Genomic DNA, 21,321 nt, shown 5'->3' with positions numbered 1-21,321 from the left:
ATTACTTTTCTGCACTAAGAATAAAAAACATTCATGAGAGAACTTGCAGTTGGATCATGCTTTTGCCAAATTTATGCTATTTATTCTGCTTTATAAACTGTTATTTTGGGGTGGAAAAAGTTGGATGATATATGATTATCTAAATATATGTATATAAACATATATATAGATGTAAAATGTAAGGGTTTAGATTTTGATGTTTATGAAGTGTTTCAAGTGCATGGTATACAGAAAGGATCTTTTGAACATAGATTTTGCATAGTCTAGAGGTATTTCACTGCAGACATTATTATGTCTGCTTTTTTGGGATAAGATTTTATTACAGGTAACAAGAGTGGTTGCATGCAGGGGAGGAGGGATACTGGCCAAAGATGTCAGTGCTGCCAGCCTGGGGAGGTTTTTGAGCAGTGAGCACTTGCAGCAAAATAGAACTGTATTCCCTTGAGAAAAATGGGGGAAAATGGAAAAGTATTAAAGGATGTTTTCACAAGCATAGGGAAACTTCTTATGACTTAATGCTGCATAGAATTTGGGAGGTGAGTAAGGTTAGTACTGTGAACCACTGCAATAATGGGGAAAACCAGGAGTGGATTTGCTGTCTAGCTGATGGAGGCGTTTTTAATTGCACAACAATTTTCATCAAATAGGGAGTGAAAGTTAAATATAGAAGAACAAACACATGAAGGACATTTTGGGAGAAAGGCATGCAGTTAAATTTTTTGAGTGCTTGGAGTATCAGAGTTTGGGAGATGCAGTCTGGCTGTGATGTCTCCAACAGAACTGGTTTTGGAGAGAGTATTTGTATTTCCATTTGGCCCAATCTAGTAGTTTTTTTGCAGGGAAGGGCTATACCATTGTTGCATGAATATCCTAAATGACAGAAATGGGGGACAACAGGAGATGAGTAGAGGCTCTGAGCAGGTTTGGATATAACAGCTGAATATCAATTAAAGGATGGTAGGGTCTTGTTCAACCAAAACAAGTGGGTTAGAAGCTGGGTGGTGTGGAGGCAGGGAGGAAGTGTGATGTTTGGAGATCTGGCACTCAGGGAGGTGATACAAAGCCACTGAGAACAGAAGAGTAGGCAAGGAGGTTCATGTCTCATGTGGCTGTTTGAATCATCAATTGCCAAGCAAGGCTGTGAAGATGCCAAGTATTTGTGGGAGCCAGATCTTAATAAAATGAGTGAGGAGCTGAAGGCATTTGTTAATAAAGACACAGTTATGGTACAGGATGGTGAAAAGCACAAAACATATCCCAGCCAGAGGGACTGGGGAGTTCTTTGTGATAAAACTGTCAAATTTGGAACCTGGTGGTTTAGGTGGTAACAAAGTGCTGATACATTCAAAGAAAAAAGTGACTTTGGCTTTAATCCATAAGTGTGAAAATTTAACGCCTGTTCATGAACCAATGTTGTCTGTAGTTTGGTGTAACTCATTCTTCATGCTCACTTAAGTGAACTGGAAAATACTACTTCTTAAATTGGCAAGTACATGATGTGCAGGTTGAATATAACTGCGGAGATATTTACTGTTGCAAATGTTTAGAATATTTAACACAAGTGGTGTGGAGCAAAATCTGGCCCTAAATAACATGCTTCCCCTTCTCTCTCAGACCACATAACCTGTACTTTAGGGGTGACACAGCATGGGCTGCAGCTCTGGAGCAGGTTTCTCAGGTGACAAGGCTGCCACCAGTAGGACGTGTTGGTAGTGTATTGCCCACAGCACTTCAAATGGAGGTGTCTTTGGACTTGTTGGGAATTCTTTCAAAGCCATTACAATGGCCATCCCCATAGTATTTTAGAGGAATGCTTGAAGAGTGAGGAAAGTTATTTAGGGGGTGACAAACCTAAGAAAGGCTGGAGGCAGTTTATATTGACTTAAAATGAAGAAATAACTGATTGCACAAGCTGAAAACACAAGTGAGTTTCTATGCTTGATCAGTGTCCAAGCCTTCTGCTGAAGATGTGGACAGTCCATTGTGAATTGACAGTCATGCATAGTCTTAAGTGTTTGTGTAGGCTCATAATAACATCATCCATCCTTCTCCTGATAGAACTTGTTCCTGCTTTGTACTGAAGGGCCAGACCTACTGCTGCAGTAGCCCTCTCTTTTAAAGGCACTGCTCCTCTCACTTTGCTGAAGCACTGATGTGCAACACACCAACAGGAGCTGCTTATTGGGTTTTGGAGCTGGTGACTGGGCAAAGCTGGTGCCTAGGCACCTTTGAAGGCATTTAAATGAGGAACTTTGAAACAAGTGATATGCATCTTGTTAAATCTACATGTTGTGTGATAGCCTCTTTAAAGTAGTTTCAGTTTTTGCTTTTCAACAGTCATGGTCCGCATTCAAAAGTGCAGAAAGTTAAACACTATTTATTTTAATGTGAGCACCAGAGGGAAAAGTAGAGAAGGCACCACAGGGGTTAAGCTACTCACTAGCTGGAAAAGAAAGGAGTGGTAACAGGTAACAGCCAAATACAAAATGACTGGTTTTGGCCTGCAGTGTTTTAGCAGACAAAAATGTAAAAGGCGGGTGAGAAAGGCTCCCTGCTAAATAATTGCAGTAACAAGACAGTCCTGCACATGGCCATGGGCAAGATCGGCACCAATAATCTTATCAGTCTGGAATTGTGTGTCATTCTGTCCCTAATGAATAAATCCCTCAATATGCCAGAGATATTTATTGCTGATACATCTCATAATTTTCTTAGCATTGCTTCTCAGAATTGTTTTATGGGAGAACAAAGCAAAAATCTACCTTTTTACTTTGGCACTTTCAAAACAAAGAGGTGTCTGAATTGTATTTCAAGTGTCCAGTTACTCAAAACTGATCCTCCCTGTGTTTACCTAATTTCTTATTCTGGTGTTTAAATCAGTACAGCTCTGCCAAGAAGAGAAGAATTGAGGAGTTATTTTGTGTAAGAAAGGGTCAAACTTGTCTGGTTTATTTCAAGGAGATAGATACTGGAGTACAAATGGGTTATGAAACATTGCTTAAGCCACTACTAACCACAGCCTAGCAAAAGGGGAACAATAAAATCTCAGATTCCCTGTCTGGATTTGAACTGTGCAATCAGAAAAGTTTCTTCATGGTGGAGTTGCACAGAAGACAAAAGAAACCCCAGCACTGATGAGTTTGGTGGAAAACAGAATAATCAATTAGAAGGGTTTTGCTGACATAATTCAGAGTTACAGGGTTCATCCCATCCCCCCCTTTTTTAATTAACATTATCATAAAACTTAAACTGGATATAAATCCATAAGTGAGTTTCAAGGTTTGAAATTAAAACCACAACCACATAAACTTAATTTCTTCATAGAAGGTTTTGTTCACATTTGAAAGCTGCTAAACAAAGCAAAGGAAAAAACCACAATTTACATTCCAAAAGAAATGATTCTTCACCTCTAAATATAAAGATCCTTAGCTTTAGTTATTTGTAGTATGAGCATTATTCATCTGAGCTCATGCACCAGAATATTTATAACTCAGAACAGGAGAAGTGAAAGACATCAGATGTAGAGAAATATTTCCTTCTTCAGTGTTAGGAGGAATTTGGCTGCTTCTGTTCATTAGTGAAGGCTGTGCAGCAGTGCTCTGCAGTAAGTGATGTCGTGGCAGCCTGGTGGTTGGTTTTGTATGATGTAATAAGGGCCACCCTGCAAAACCAGCCTTTGTTTAAATGCCAGTCAAGCAGGAGAGGAAACTGCTCCCAGCACAGAAGCAAGCTGCTTTCTGAATCACTTTTGCTTCTGATGCAGCTCAAATCAGAAAAAATATACATTGTGAGTGAATGACATAACTGTATCAGGATCCTTGCTCATATATCCATGTATGATATCTCATATATCATATAAACACTGTGCACACCTTTGGAAATTCATCCAGATGTCTCCATGTGCAGCACCCCCTTTGGAGCTTGCAGTCATGCTAATGGGAGCAGGGTAGGAACCACAGCAAACAGTGGACAATGCATTTTCCAGACTGAACCAGAAAACAAGATAAAGGTGCTCATCCTCAAGAGCTCTATATAAATAAGTGATAGTATGATACTGCTTTGGAGAGGGTTTGTTTAATTTTTCACCTTAAAAAGTAACTAAGTGATGAACACAATAAACTGTTTGAAACACAGAGGACAGCTGAAATTTCAGGCTCAAAAGATAATTCCTAGGATTGAGTGTCCATTACCATTAATTTTGTTAATCTGCTCTATAACTTCTTGCTTCATTTGTCTTTCAGTCCTTTCATTGAGGTATATCTGTTGGTATCTGAGAAAAATACAGATACCTGAGAAAAATCCAGTCCGTGTTAGTAATAATAACAACAATAATAATTGTTGTTATTATTGTGGGATGGGGTTTTTTTGGTTTTTTGGTTGTTTCCTTTTTTTTTTTTTTAATCTACAAGACTCATAAGAAGTATCCCAGTCCTTCAGCAGTGGTGCCATGAGGTCAGTAGGGTGTGCTCCCCCCACAGGGACAAACTGCCTGTGAAAATGGTCACAATTTTGTCATTTACTTATGCAGTGGTAAGTAACAAAGGCTTCCTAGTGCTGCTGTAGAAATAACACCACCAGATCCTAGCAGTAATAATGAACTCTGAAAATTAAAGTGGCCATCTTCAAACTCAGCTATCCTTGGCATTAAGCCACTAATCCTAATCAACCTGGCTTTATTTCGTGGTCAACCACCAATAAGAGTATTAAGTGAACATTAGATGTTATTAAGCTCATTACACAAGTGATGAAATGCCACCTCTCCTCACATTAACGGGGAAGGGACTGATTTTTTTGTTGCAGTGAATGAACTCAATTAGAAGTGTTACTTTATTACCAATGGCAAAACACTGTAGGTGCTTTTCTTTCTCTGAAAAACCCCAGCAGAGTTTCCCAGGGAAGAATGAAGTGAACCCAGGGTGGCCTTTTTTGGTTTTCATGCTGACTCCCTAACCAGCTCCTGCAGGAGCTGATCAGGATCGTTCAGTCAGTCATAATGAAATTCGTGCAGCCTGTGGGTTTGGCATTGATTCTGTGCATCCCCTTACTCCCCAGAGCAGGAGCTGGGGTGTATGGCCCAGGCAGGGGCAGTGCCCCGCTTCAACTGGCCTGGACTTTCAGTGGGACAAAGACCAGGCCTGACCTTCAGTCACTGCCCTTCAGAGGCCACGATGTTCATCAGCATCCATAGCAAATGGGGCTGCTGGACTCCAGCTGCTCAGCTGTGCCCATTTCATGTGGCTAAAGAATACCATCACACCTCTCCCTTCCACTCAGCCACTAGAAAAACCCCCTCTTCATATAACCTGACTGGCAAGACATTCTTGAATTAATTTCCTTCTTTCAACAGCCTCTTGAGGGTTTCAGATCCCTGAGGGGACTTTACCCCATTAAATACTCCTTGTAACACTCACTATTTCTCACCTCAAGGCCCATAAAAGTTACACTTCTTCAATTCTTCTACTGAACTGCTTCTGTCTCATAAAAAGACATGTTCTTCCCTACAGTGTAGAAATCCTCCCAGTAATTCTAGCCACTTGGCACTGAAAACAAAAGCTAGTGTAAATATGCAGTGATATTGGCTAGCAGAGGGCTGAGAACCAGCCTGCTGAAGCTGCAGAGAAAGACAACCTAGGAGTTAATGTTCTCCTTATCTGGAAATGTCAGCACTTGATAGGAATCATTTGAGGCACTTGAAACTGGTTCCATTTTGCAGGAACTCAAATTAGCAACCCACAGAGCACAACACTGAAGCAAATGGCTGCTTTCCTTCCAAGCTCTCCAATATAATTTGTGGAGAAGATGCTTTGCTCCCTCAGGAGGTCAGACAGCATATTTTCCAGTGAAACTCTAGAAATAAGGGGGAAAAAAAATCTGAGAAATCCTTTGCTAGTGCCAGTATTTTAACTGCATTCTCACATATACAGGCTACTGATTTTCCTTCATGGATTTGGTTTAAAGATTGGCTCTTACACTTTTCTATGGTATAGAAGAACTGAATTTGAATGAACTTCAAATTTAGTTTCAAATAACCTACTTTGAATGTACTGCTAAGCTAGAAATTGCCTAGATAGGATTAATAAATGGAAAGGAAGAATTTCTTGGGAGAAGCATTAACTAACTTCACTCCTTTCTTTTCCTTACAATTTCTTAGCTCAAAACACTTAGTGGTGTCTTTACTACCCATGACACTTTGTATTTAAGATTTTAATATTCTTCTAGAGAAGAGCTAATACAATGCATTAACTTTTGGCCATTTACTGCTAACCCTCAGTTTGGGGGGAAGAAAAAGAATTAAACAACCTTTTGCATACTGTAAATGATATAATTCATCATCCCACTCATACAAGGTTTATGTGATTGCTATCATGAGTGCTGATTTAGGACACTGATCCATCAGTTCCTGTGTTCCAGGCTGGCAAGTGGCTCTGTGTTAACTCCTTCCTCATATGTCCTGGGAATGCACCCATCAGGAAAAATTCCCTGGCACTCCCTGAAGACCTCAAAACACATCTATTCTTGAGCAAAGAATATGCCTTAAATCTATGGACTGTGTGAACAAAGATTGCATGAAAACACAAAAAGCAAGCTCTATCTTTAATGATAAAAAAAAAAGGTTTAAAAATTGTGAATTCTGTAAAGAGAGAAACAAATATGCCCAGAATACCCAGAGACTTCAGTCAGTGATCAGTTAACTGGAAATAATGGCTAAATTTCAGGAAATGTGAAATATGATTCAATTTGTTTATGCCTCAGGTGTGGCACTTACATCTTTTAATCATTACCTGCAAGCTTTGTAAATATTTTAAGACTCAACCTGTCCTTTCTGCATGCAAACCTCCAGATCCTCAGCTGCTACAAGATTTGTAACTCAAGAATGTCTGTAATGAAGCAACTTACATACAATATATAGTTTTATTTTCATGTCCACTTTTTGGTACCACATTTGGTATTTTGAGACACTCACTGATCTGAAAGCCTACCCAGGGACCAGCCATCTCCAGCTGCTGGCAGAGCAGTTTGAATGCTTGGCCACAAGCTGGGGACAAGGACAGCTTGGGCCCCAGCTCCCTGGAGGCTGGGGCAGCATCTGACAGAGTTATTCCTGTGTATTATTCCTGTGTGTGTCCCTCTCCGGGTGCCCAACGCCCTTTGGCCATCCCATAGATGGCACACAGTATTTGCGCACACAGCCAAGGTCAACCCCAGAGAGTCGTTGCTGCTCTCAGGTTCCTTGAGGCTGTCACTGCTTCCTTTCCCTGTTAGGGACCCTCCTCCCACAAAGTGATGAGGCTAAATGCTTCCCACATCTCCAAAAAAATCATAGCAGTGAAGACCTGGCCTTGAGCTCACGCCACCGTCTTTGGAGAGCTCCTGGGTGCTCCTTCCCACTAGAATTCCAACTTGCTCTTCTTTTTGAGATCAGCTGTGGAAAATCAGTTTTCACCCAGCTTTGGTAGGACATCCCTGTCCCCTATCTCCTCAGAGGGAGAGGTGAAGAAGCTGTCATGATATCACACCTGGCATAGTGGGTGCCACTCCCCAGCCCATGGGGCCAGGACTGTCGAGGATATGGCAGGGTTTGGCACTGGAGTTGAGTAAAATATATAACCATATATATATATATAACCATATATATAACCATATAGAGTTTATATAATATATAAACCATATACATAACCATAAAGAGTTGTATGGGAAAGAAAAATTATTTTGGGGGACGGTATCCCCCAGGTAGGTTATCAGTCTGCATGGAGAGGAGAGCTTCCACCAGAGATCATGCGTGCCTGGAGCCAGTCTGGACCACTTTAACTAAAAAATATTCTGAAAAGTCTTATTTTTTCCCCAAAATTCAATTCAGGGAAACTCCATGGCTATTGAAAGTAGTAACTGCCTTCATATGAAGAACTTTGCTTTTTTATGTGTCTAATAGGATCTAGGTTTTTGAGATAAGTCCAGCTTGATTGATTTCTTTCATCTGTGGGAAATGTAATTTCTAAGTCACCCTTATTTTGGTCATTTATCAGATCTCAGCATCCTTACTATCTCGTAGTGTTGCTTTTATGGAAATACTGCCTAGAAAATGTTAGGCAAAATTAGTTAATCTCAACTAAATGCATTTGGCATGGGGCTTTGGTTTGGAGCAATTCTTAAAAAACGACAGTTTTATAATGTAAGTGGCCAATTTTTCATCTAGCTCTAGCTAACTGGCTTGGTTATAAAATGAAGAGGTTGTCATGACCCCCTAAAACAAATCAGTAATGCAAAGTAATGAGTGCTAGCACTAAGCAGAACAGTTTTCTTTTCTTTTGGGGAAGAGAACTTCCTCAGTCTGAGGCACTCATGGGGCACCAGTGGAGCCCATGGAGCAGGGGCTGGAACAGGGCTGTGGGTGCCACTGTGGGTGTCACAGCAGCAGGGCTGGGACTGCAGATGTGATTCTTGGTCCTTAGGCACCACTGTGCCTGGGGATGAAGGGTTTGTGCCCTGGCTTCCTGCCAGATTGAAGGCTGCTGAACCCCCTCAATATGCCCTCAGTGTTTAAAGAGCAGGGGATGAACCTTCAAAGGGGAGTACTACAGACTTACCAGGAGGAAAATGTTCTTGTCTCTTGGTCTTGGTGTATCTGTTGGAATGTTTTGTAATCAATGCCCTACATCTTTTACGTCTCTTTCCTCGTATTGATAAGAAATATCTTGGTGTACATAGGAGAATGGAAGGTGAGCACTTCAGGAGATTTTGAATGAGGCATACCTAAAAACACTTAGCAAGTCAGTTTGCTAGGGAAGAGAACTCCAGTGCTGGGGGCTAGCTTTCCTTGAGCCACCTCTTTGCATTTGGAGAGAAGCTGGTGAGGGCAGACGGCTGTTCTTGCTGCAGGAATGAGGATGGCTGTGTGAGAACATAGCTGTGCCAGTGATGCATCCCAGTGAGGCATCCTTCACACCATCTGCACTGTGCTGGGAAAAACTTGTCTGGCTCTAGTGCTGTGATGTGCTGAGCATAACCAGCAGAGATGCTTGTTTCCTTTTAGTAAAATTGATATCCTGAAGGATTCTCCTTCCAAAATATAGTAGTGGCAATTACTCTCTAAACTTTGAGGCTTGATGTGTTATCACTTCCTTTTCAGCAGGTTTGAGAAATTGTTATTCCACATCAGCAAGAATTGCTATTCTGGTCCTTTGGAAGGAATTTGTCACTGCTAACTATAAAAAATGACATTTAACAAGGCATTTAAGACAGAAAAGCTATTGCCTAGACCATTTACATTTGTCTCAGGGAAGCAACATGAGGCACTGTGATGCTTCATCTAAAAAGCTTTGCATATTGTAGTTGGAACCATGTGTGTGAGAGGACAAAAGTGTTAGTCTTTGCTAGCCAAGGAATAGTCTCCTTTTACCAAACTCTCCACCTGGTGACCTTTCAACCCACACTTGTTAGCAAAGAGGATAGCTACCTGTTGGTACACCTTTTTATGCAAGCACAAAGCAAACTGCCAGATAATGCTGTGCTCCTATTGTGCCCTGGCCAGGCAATTATCATGTCTATTTGGGGCACCTGGGCACATGGTTTACTGGTGGACTTGGCGGTCCTGAGTTAATGGTGGGATTCAATATTAAAGGCATTTTCCAACCTAAATTACTTTATGATTCTTTGGCATAGAAATCCTGAACTACCCAGTGTTGGGATCAGCAGGCTTACATATTGTTCTCCACTTATCCAACAATTAAATACCCCATCATCCATGCAGAGAACAAAACCAATGCACCTTGCTTAATGATGGCATTAAAAAATGATGAATTAGTGCCATGAGAGGTTTGTTAGCCTCACAGGTGGGGTTGCTGGATGATGTGAATCCCAATAGGAGCCATCAATGTGTATTTGCAGCCCAGAAAGCCACCTGTACCCTGGGCTGCATCAAAAGCAGGGTGGCCAGCAGGCCAAGGAATGTGATTGTCCTCCTCTTTGCTCTCATGAGACCACACCTGGAGGACTGCATCCAGGTCTGGGGTCCTCAACACAGAAAAGATATGGACTTGCTGGAGCAAGTCCAGAGGAGGGCCACAAACATGATCAGAGGGCTGGAGCACCTCTCCTGTGAAGAGAGGCTGACAACTGGGGCTGTTCAGTGTGGGAAAATCTCTGGGGACACCTCATAGCACCTACCAGTGCCTAAAGGAGGCCTACAACAAAGTTGGAGGTGGACTTTCTATAAGAGCACGTGGTGACAAGACAATGGGAAATGGCCTCAGACTGAAAGAGGAAGTTTGGAACTAGGTGGTCCTACAGGTCTTTTCCAATCCAAACCATTCTGTGATTCTGTATTCTCGGTTTGTAAATATCTTGTAATAATACAAGTTACTTCATAGGCTTTCAAAGGATTTGCCAAAGATGAGAGGCAGCTCTTAGTTCAACAGAAACTTCCTTGACTGACTCTGAGGAAAATGCTGAGAGATGTGTGCTTTTCAGTCTTGGGTACATTTAATTTTTGGAGAAGCTACCTGTGATAAGTCAGAAGGGCTAAGTACTAAGATCTGGATCACAAGGATACAATTTTCTTTGTGTGCCCTGGCTATTTTGTCTCAGCTCTTGGTCTCTTTATATGTGGTCCCCTCAGCACTGATGGCCATTGGTTTGGTACTCTGCACCTTTTCATCTTTAGCTGAATTCAAATCAACACATCTCCTGGGACAGTCTCAAACAGCTGTTCTAGAGTAGCACAGTTCTGTGCCAGTCAGAATATATATATGTGCTAGCCAGAGATCAAAAACTCTGCATTTCTTTTCGACCTGAGCCACCTTGTGGGCCCTTTTCCTATAGCAAAAATGCTACTTTTAAGGGAAAAGTTACCATTCTTGGTGTACAGTTCAGAGCATTGTAGTGGAAACTGATGGAGAAAACAGCAGTACCGTAGGACTTGACTCATTGCCAGACTCTTCAAGGACTTGTCTGAAATGAATTAACTTGTTTTGATATAGTTCCTAGAATACCAACAGCTCCACACACACACACACACAAAAACCCCAAAAAACAAAAAAAACCCAAAACAAACAAAAAAACCACCCAAAACCCCCAAACAAACAAGCAAACAAACAAATCAAGATTGAGCACCTGGAGAGTCCTGTCCAGACATGGATGTGGACATGGTTACGGACATGAACCAAACACAGGTATGGCAACAGAACTCGGTTATTGTCCCTGATACTGTCAGGACTCTAAAATACATTCAGCCAAGTTCACCAACAGATTTTTTGACACTGCTCTCACAGGGGAGAGGTGTGTGGGAATTCATTAAGTTAGGTTCAACATTACCTCCCAGCCCCTCCCAGAGAAGCCTTGCTGTCCCTGGAGGTGGGAAGCGTCTGTTAGGGAGCTCTCCTCCTTATTATGCAAAGCACCTTGAATGGTGCCCGGGGGCAGCAGTGCTGGGGAAAGGTAAGGCAGTGAAAATGCACTGGGACTCTGTGAAACGCTTTCGTAGAACCAGAGAATGGTTTGTTTCAGAAGAGACCTTTAAAGACCGCCTAGTCCAGCTCCCCTGCTGCGGGCAGGGACATGTCTCGCTTTGAGCAGCTTGCTCAGAGACCTGCCCAGCCTGGCCTGGAGCTCTTCCACGGGTGGTATTCCACAATTTCTTCTGCAGCTGAAAGGATGTGTTTAACAGAGAGAGATTTCTGTGCCCTTCACAGCCAGCCAGCTGAGGCTTTGTTATACCTTTTTTCACAAGCAAAGATAATTCAGATTCTTCTAGGCTCCATCCTTGCTTTTTTGAATTACTTATGGCAAAAATTAGGATGAACAACAATGCCAGCCTCCAGAAGTCAACCCGTTGTGCCCCTGTTTGGGCAGGGGGTCTCTGATCTGCTGCTGCCACATCTCTGGCTCCTCTGATAGGGAAAATGCAGCAACAAAGGCATTCTTGATGATGTTCTCCCACAGGTAGTGGGACTGTTGTTCCCAGGGCTCCTTTTGAGGAACAAAGGCCTTGGCAGCAGCCAGGGTGCTCCACAGGTGAGGGAGATGCTCTGAGCACACAAACATGAGCAGGGTGTGTTTGACTGCGCAGCCAAAGGTGAGGGCCCATAAAAACACTCCTGCTGCGCTGCACCTGCCAAACCAGCCAGTGAGGGGTGGGATCTCCAAAGGTTTATTTATTAAGTGTCTGGATGGCTGTTGAGCAGGTGGGAGGGAGGTCTGAGCATTGCTGGCCATGCCAGTGACATGATGGCAGCACTTCTGATCAGTGTTTTCAGTGACAAGGAGCAGAGTGCTGACTATAACCCAGGTCAAGGAGCACTCAGCTCGCTGTGCTTTGGTGGTACATGCTGCAGCTGGCAGTTTCCAGCCTTTGCTTGAGGAATTTATCAGCACAACAATGAACAGCTGTCGTGTTTTCTGTTTCTTTTGCAGGGTCTCAATTCTTCCAGCCCTGTGGCAGAGCTAACTGTTCAGTGGGATTGTCCTTTTCCTCCTTTCCTTCCTACCATGCATTTTTCCTCTCCAGACCAGAACACCTGAAGGCAGCATCTTCCTGATTGCCATGGAGAATGCTGCCAGCCTCAAAATCTATTTACATGAACACCCACCATCACATGAAAGTTTCTTTCTCTATCAGAATGATAAGTTGTTTTTTCCCCCCCAGATTAAAGGTAACATAAAAAGTGTTTTATCTGCTCTGGGCTGTGCTTTGAATTTCTAGGCTGTTCTATCAGCATCTGCTGATAGTGCTAAGCCCTGAAATGTGAAAACAGCTACTTTAGCTGTCACATTACCAATGGGACTGCTAAAATGACTACTTTTGTGATGCCTGCATGCACAACACACACAGCAAATACATACCTCATTTTAAAAGGCTTCTTTATGGGCCCAAAACTTTGGTTTGTATTGAAGCAATTCTGCAATAGCATCTTTGTCTGCCTGGCACTGGTTGCCTGCCCATAGCTAAGATCAGGCTTTGCTCCATACCCTGAAAAAATTTGGATTTCAAATTAATTTGTGTCTTTTAAAAAACACAAAGGCCCACAAATATTCCAGGCAAAACTTCAGATTATTGCCCAGTGAGAGAATAAGCTGTAAGTGCTCTGACCTCACAGTATCACTAAATTATTATGTTCCTGAACAATACTGTATTGTGGAAACAAAAAGCACTGGCTGCAGCCTTCTGTTATCAATCAGCCAGCAGCACAGCAATAAAGTTATTTAACTCTCTCTCAAAAGCACACAAATCAGTGCCAGTGTGTGTGGAGCAGAAATGGACACTAAGACTTCGATGTTTAATTAATTCAAAATTACTCTTAGTTCATAAATGGCTGACTTTAGCAACGTGAGTGACAGCACACGGCAATTGTATCTACACTTCCCAAAACCTGAAAGAGGCATCTTAAACCACAGCAAGTCAGGGAAAGCACAACAGCTTGGCAATTGCAACTGCTTGGTATTTTTAAAAGTAGTTTTCAATTTCTATCTGGTATCACTTGCTGAATGAATAGGCTCTGTGCAGTTGTGGCACATAGTCTGTGTCCCTAAGGCTTGGGCCTCAGCCTTTTAATTAATTCAATTATGTCTTAAAGTCCTACTTTATCAAGCTGGGCTTGGTTTTTAGATATCCTTATTTAATTTGTACTTCTCCTTTTATTTTTGCACAGATGCTTCTTGACTTCCAGACCTCCCTACCTGCTTTAGGGAAGGATGTCTATGGTTTGTTTGGCATGTTTTTCTGTTGGCTCTTTGGGGTGGGCGTTTTTTGCTTTTTATCTATTTGGTTTGGCTTAGTTTTGTTGCTTTGTTTGGGCTTTTTGGCTTTGTTTGGGGTTTTAATGCTTTTTGCATTGCCAGTCTTTGTACTTTTAATTCTGTCACGGGGAGGGGTGGCAATAACGTGTCTGTGGGGTTCCCTGTACGCAGAGCGATGCGCGGGCACACCTGTGCTGTGGGCACTCACACGTACAGGCTCTCTTGCGTACAGGCGCTCGCAGGAGCAGGCACAGCCGCACGTTTATTCCCGAGCAAGAGGAGGATTCCCAGGAGGATTTCCAGGCTTTAGGAGGATTCCCAGGAGGATTCCCAGGCATGAGGAGGATGGGGAGCTCTGCGGGAACCCGGGAGCGGCACCGGCGGCTGCGCGGTCACGGAGCGCCCCCTGCTGCCCGTCCGCCGCCACGACACACTGCTGGGGGAACTGGGATCCTTGGGACACGGGTACATGGGACCCTTGGGCATAGATACATGGGATCCTCGGGACACGGGTGCATGGGATCCTTGGGGTATGGACATCTGGGATCCTTGGGACATGGATACATGGGATCCTCGGGACACGGATACCTGGGTTCCTCGGGATATGGATATATGGGATCCTTGGGGCATGGATACATGGAATTCTCGGGACACAGAGACCTGGGATCCTTGGGACACGGAGACATGGGATCCCTGGGACACGGATACATGGGATCCTCAGGACGTGGACACCTGGGGTCCTCAGGACACAGGCACCTGTGATCCTTGGGACATGGATACCTGGGATCCTTGGGACATGGATACCTGGGATCCTTGGGACACAAAGACCTGGGATCCTTGGGATATGGACACCTGGGATCCTCGGGACACAGATTTATGGGATCCTCAGGACATGGATACCTGGGATCCTCGAGACATGGGCACCTGGGATCCTTGGGACAGGTCTCCCACCTGCCTCTGAGGGAAGCATGTCCCAGGTACCCACCTGACCAGCTGGAATTTTCCCAAAAGCACACTGCACATGGCTGGTAAAAACTGTTGTTGTCTGGAATGAGCACAAAGACCTTACAGCAGCACCAGGGGAACACCGGCCTGGTGTCCTTCCTGTAGGCAGGGATGAGCCAGGGGCCTCACAGCCAGGGAACTTCTCTGTCCCCCTGGTGGAAGCATCTTTCAGTTGGGGCTGAAACCCAGATGAGCTAAAGCCCAGTGTTTCCACTGAACTAGAATCACGCTTTCCAGCCACCTCTCTGCAGCCTGACCCTTCTGGCCCTGTTTTCCCAGCAGAGCATATTCCCTTCTACTGTATGAAAAGGGAATGTGTGACACCAAATCCAGCAGTGAATAGCAGCATTGCCTAAGATATATAATTATATAAAAGAAGTTTCCTCACAGGTTCACAGGCTTTCTTGTCAAGTGAAAGGGATTTGTAATTGTGCATATTTTGAAAATATGAGAGGAAATGATTGACTGTGGGAGCTGAGACCTAGAATCCCTACCCTAACAGTTTGGGCAAGAGCACATCACAGCAATCTGGAGCCGAGGCCAGTGGAGGTGGCTAAACTGCCCACATCATCCAGATTAGTAAGGGACAAACACCAGATACTCTCACCTACCCTTAAATAAAGCAACTGGTCAGTGGGCAAGATGAAAAACTTGTGTCATGCTGTGCAGTGAGATTGAACCTCCTTCAAACCTGCTCTCCACCTTGACAGGGCAGGGTGGGGGATTATCTTGAACCTTAGATTGACTATTTTGGCCTTCTGGCCTATGCAGAAATTCTCTACTACATGTTCAAGGAATGCTGTGACCTGGCCTCATTCTAGGACTGCCAGATGCTCTGGATTATATAGGATACCTTATGTTACATTTGCAGTAAAAAGTCCCGCATTAAAAGTTTGTGAATAATGGGCATCCTTGGATGTTCAGTGCATCCACCACTTGTCTGACAACCCAAAACCTGCAAGTCCAGAGACACAGCTGTTGCACACAAGCAAATAAGTAATGTATTTACTATAAAATTACCCTCCATGCACAATGAGGTACAACTCACTGTACAAATGCAACTCATCAGAGAATATCCAAGATTTTTATAAACAAAATGTACCAGCCCTGTCTAATGTGCAGCCCTGTTTCTGCAAAAGTAAATATCTTACTGTGGGCTGCTGGCTTATAAATCACGGGTTTTATTTTTCCATTGCAGGAATGTACTGCAGATTTATAAAACATTTAAGACCCTGTGGTTAATGTTTCCTCTGTTCATGAAAATCCTGAGGGACCAGACCATTGTTTAATCTTCTACAAAAATAACCATGATTTATACAAAAGTTGTTGGAAACATATTTATTTTATTAGCAATACCATTGAATGTCAAAACCAGAACCTAGATTTATCTACCATTCATGCTACCCATACAATATATAATGCTGTGTGCATTCAGTAAGGAAAAAAGTAAATATTGCTCCAGTTGAGTGAAGGTCTACAGGTAGATAGCTTAATTTTTATGGTGATTTGGATCTAGATGAGCATCCAGCAGCCATATGAGTTAATAGAGGCCTTAGTATGCTACAGGTCTGAAGCACTCCTTGTCTGTAAGGTGACTCTGTAAGTCAAAATCAAAAACCAGGGAAAAAATCCCAGCCAATGAACCAAACAAAAAAATTGAGCTTTGCTTGCCTTGTTTGGCTGCCAGAGTGCTGCTTGGAATTCCTCCTCGTGTGGTTCAGGTTTGGACACCAGGGACACTAAAATCACCAGCTTTTACAAAACTGATATAGAAAAGCAAAATTTAAACTGGGAATCCAAATTAGAACCTGCTGCAGTTGTGGAAGTTCTGAAAAGGTCTGTAACAATGGGGTGACCAAGGGACATGTGCGTAATCAGGTCTCACAGACTCCATTGCCCAGAAGTTACCGGAGAAAACATTCTCTGTCTGTGACCTGCACACTCTGAAGGACACGTGTCGTTTTGCATCATGCTGCATGTCCAGTCATTGACAGGCTTAGCAGTGATCTTGAGGCCACCCTACCCCAGGAACCAGCCCATCCCTACCAGCAGGACAGGCCCCAGGCCCCAGCCTGAGCTCCATCAGCTTTGCACAGCCCTCAGGAACAAGAAATAACCGGGAAAAAAATGTGGGTTCAACATCAACATCTGGGATGGTGCATACAAGCAGGGAAGGCACTGATAAATATTTGTATTTAGTCACTTCTCAAGGGGCACATTAAAGGAGGAAGTGTGTTTGTTATTCCCAGTCAGAAACAACAGTGGGGCTTGGGGACTGAGGTTGAAAGTGCATATCAGTAATTCAGTGTAGAATGTATTATTATAGGGATTTGGTGTAATTATCAAAAGCAAAACAAAGAAATGAAGAAAAAGTCATTCCAGCTCTCAAATTACATTTGGTCAGAAAGGGGTTTTTTGTTATTTTCCCCCCCTTTTTGAGAAGCAGAAGCAGAGTCTTTGGTTTGCACCTTTGCACTTTCAGTTTTCAAGCCTCTCTAAGAACTTCAGACTTTTCTGCACAGAGAAAGCAAGATGTGAGGTAAAGAAGTTACTAAGCTGAAAACTGCTTTCTCTAAGAACACAAGCCTAGTTAAGGAAGTTCAGAATTAAAACTACATTTTAACAAGTTCTCAGATGCCATAGGTTTGGTAAAACATCCTATGTTTTACCATTAGAATGTTTCTAATCTGCTCAAGAAACCAGAACTTGCCTCATGGAGACAGGGTAACAAGTATAGGAATGTCAATGTAGGATATTGGTGTTTCTGATCATGCTGAACTGAAAAATTCTCTTGCTTTTCAGTTCTATGTTGTTACTGGGAAGTACATGACTACAAAACTCATGTGCTTGAGTTCTACCTGATTTAAGTACATATTATTTCACTCTCCATTCAAGAGCAATGCTGATTTGTAGTGTCAATGAGTGCAATTCAAAATGCAACATTCAAAATCAGTGTGTGCAATTTTCATGACATTAAGAAGGGTAAAGATGGGCCTTTGGTTTCAAACCTTCTTTCATGAACACCATGGCTGCGCCATGTGGAGAACAGCCAGAGAGAAGGAAGGACTGAATCCATGAAGTGAGGAGAAAGATGAAAGAGAGATTCCACTGCCATCACCTGCTGCAGCTTCCCTGGCCCAGCTGGTATTAGCAGAGAAATGGGCTTTGTTTAGTGAAAGTGCTCTCCTGTTTTGATGCTCTTCCTCATCAGGAAAGAGAGATTGATAGCACCAAGCCCTCGTGCCCTCATTTACTCTGCGATTTTACCTGCTGTGACAGTCTCTGAAAAGGAGACCCAAAAGCCAGCATGGATCTCAAAAACAAACAAACAAACCACAACAATAATAACAACAAAACCCAACAAAAAACTCACACAATAACCTCCCCAAACAAACAAACAAACAAACAAATTCTATTACTCAAATCTTGCCCCTACTTTGGTCATCCCAGCAAGGATTCTTTCCTCTTTCTCCTTTTTTTTTTTCCCTTAACTTTTAGACTATTCTTAGCTATTGAGATCATTTGCTGGCAGAGTTAATTATTTTGTTTTTATTTTACTGTAATTCTTGGCAGCTGTCCTTACTGAAGCTCTCAGTTGCCAAATGAGGTTAAAACAGATATAAAAAGGTTCACTCAATATCTATGAATTAAAAAAAAAAATCATTCTAGCAATAAATCATTGTCTTATTTATGGTTCCCTTTGCTATCTAAATGGCTCTTATGGGCAAATCACAAATTGTAGCAAAAAAAAAAAGGTGGCTCTCTCTTATTTTATTATCTGTTTTGGAAATCAATGCAGATAAGGTGTTAAACATTTGAGGTTTCAGTCTCACACAGGAAATCTCATCAGAAGGGACTGTGGGCCCAAGCAAGTCCCCTTCTCCCCAGCTGACAGTTTAATGGAACCAGAATTCCAGCTCCCTACTCCTGGCTCCAGAGGCACCAACCTGCCTGTCAGAGCCCACTGTGCTGGGTAAGCCCCACCACCAGATTGCTGGCACAGCACAGCCTCCCACAAACTTATTTTCAAGAAAGCATTTAACAGCAATCCAAAATGGCCTAGAAATGGTCTATCATAATTGAATAGCTACTACATTCAGTTTAATTGGCTAAAAAGCTACAGTTAATGAAAATAAGATGTAATTCTACCCACATTTGTCTGTTGTGATCTGTGGCAGAAAGTGTAGTAAACAAAAGATCAAGAAGCAAATTTAGCCTTAGTTTTTTATTTATCAATTAATTTCAGTGGCTCCAAAAGAGCTCCAGTTTTGTTCCTAATAAAAATAATTACATTCCATAGATAATGCACTCACAATTTATTATTATATCCCTGTAGATAAGAGCGAAAAGAAGAATTTGGACCCAAATAAAAGGCACAGCAATGAGAAGAAATCTCATTTTGAGCAGAAATCTTTCTACTTGGTTACCACGCAATCTAATTCTGACAGTGCACTCGACTTGAAAAATGACATCCCCATCTCTAGGAATTGAAAGGTGGCAGAAAAAGCAGGCGCTCGCTGCTTTCGTCTAAAGCAATTATGAGCTCCTCACAAGCTCGAAGACAAGAATTGATTTTCATTTCTAGATTATCAAGAGGTGGGGGCAAGCAGGTCAGGAAATCTGACCCTCTCTTGACCTGCTGGATTGGATTGTTCTCAGACCTGTTCAATATTGAAAAGGATTGTTTGGGATGGGAGAGAGGGAGGAGGAGAAGAGAAATCCTTTGGCATATTTTGTGCCCACTGGTATCTAACCATCTTTTTTTTTAATACATTGCTTTATGGTTTTAGCACTTCAATATCTAATATTTTAAGGCGCTTATTTGAAAGACATTTCCCCATGAGTGCCCAAATCTGATAAAGACAGCAAAAACTGCAGACTTCTCAATCAAGGATATAGAAATAAGAACAGCCTGGCCTCAGAGGGGACCTGTATATCTTTAGATCACTCCTGTGCTATACACATACCTGTAAACCAGCCATTTGTCCTATATTTTTTGCTATTGTGGTGATCCAACATTTGTGTAACACCATCTCTTTCAAAAGCCTCCAAATCCCTGCACCATTACTTGGCTTCCACAGAAATTTTGCCATTTGCCAAGGTGAAACACTTACAGCTATGCTTTAAACTGAAATGTGATGAAACCTTGCTAATTCAAGTTCATAGTTCATCACTACTCGGACCACTGAAAACTGGAATTACTGTAACATTGCTTTATTTTTCTGTAGGTGCTTTAGATAAACTCATGTTTATCTAAAGCACCCTGCTTTTCTTTTTTCTCACATTACGAAGGAGTGTTTTGTCTACAAGAAATAATACACAAGTTAAACAATATCTTCAAGGAGTAGGTATGAAAAATATAAACTTTGTCAAGGAGCTCAAAGCAGCAGGGGGTTAGGAATAGCTTAAACACTGAGCCAGGGCTGTGTTTTAACCTGGCAGGCAGCTGAACACCACACAGCCATTCACTCACTTCTCCCCTCCTCCGTGGGGTAGTGGAGAGAATTGGACAAAACTTTGTGGGTTGGGGTATAGACAATTTAATGGGACAGAAAAGGAAAGGAAAATCGTAATAATGATAATAACAATAACAACAACTCTGAAATAATTAGAATGTACAGAACAAATGATGCACAATGTTATTGCTAGCCACTCACTGCTCAGACAATTCCTGAGCAGTGCCCTCTGGCCGGCTATCCCCCCACTATATATACTGGGGTATATATGGCATATGGTATGGAATATTCTTTGTCCAGCTAGGGTCAGATGTCCCAGCTGTGTCTCCTCCCAACTTCTTGTGGCCCCAGCCCACTAGCTTGCAGGGCAATATGAGAATTTACAGTGTCCTTGACCACTGCTTGGCAACAACCAAAACATCAGTGTGTTATTAACATTATTCTCATCTTAAATCCAAAACACAGTGCTACACCAGCTACTGGGAAAAATATTAACTGTGTCCCAGCTGAAACCAGGACACTTTTTGTGTGGGTTACCATAAATCACTCCAGCACAGCTAATTCTTCAGGTACAGGATACTTCTGTCCATGTTGATATATAATATCTTCCTGGAAGGGACACCTTTCCTTCTCTCCTGAACTCTGGAGGTGCCTCCAGAGGCTGAAGCCTCATGCCTCTTTTCCAATCCCTTTGTCAATGCCCATTTCCCTGGAAACAGATCCCAGCTTTTTGGCTTCTCTGTCCTCTAATTCCAGGCTACTGGCCCGGTTATCCCATGACTGGAAGAGGCAGGTGGCAATGTGCTCACCTGGAAGATGGCTGAAATCTCTTCACATATCCAGCCACAAACACAGGGATGGAGACTGGGTGGTTACTGCCTTGTTTGAGTTGTGTCTTTTCTTCCTTCTGTTCTCATGATGGCCTTGCTTTGGGGCAGTCTACCTCTCCCACTTCTTCCCTTAAGGAAGGAAAGAGTTTCTTCCTTTATGAGACCAGTGGACTTCTGCTTTCAACGTTTCTCCATGTATAGGAGTGACTGACCATGACGAGGGCTGGCTCTCTGGTTCAGCCTTGCCATGGGGGGTTGGAGTAACTGCAATAGCTGCCCCTTTGTTATCAGATTAAGAG

Source organism: Melozone crissalis, unplaced genomic scaffold, assembly GCF_028551555.1.
Source record: "Melozone crissalis strain CALT ecotype California unplaced genomic scaffold, PUWL_Pcris_2 ptg000016l_1, whole genome shotgun sequence".
Lineage (NCBI taxonomy): Eukaryota > Metazoa > Chordata > Aves > Passeriformes > Passerellidae > Melozone > Melozone crissalis.
This window is presented reverse-complemented; position numbering follows the sequence as displayed.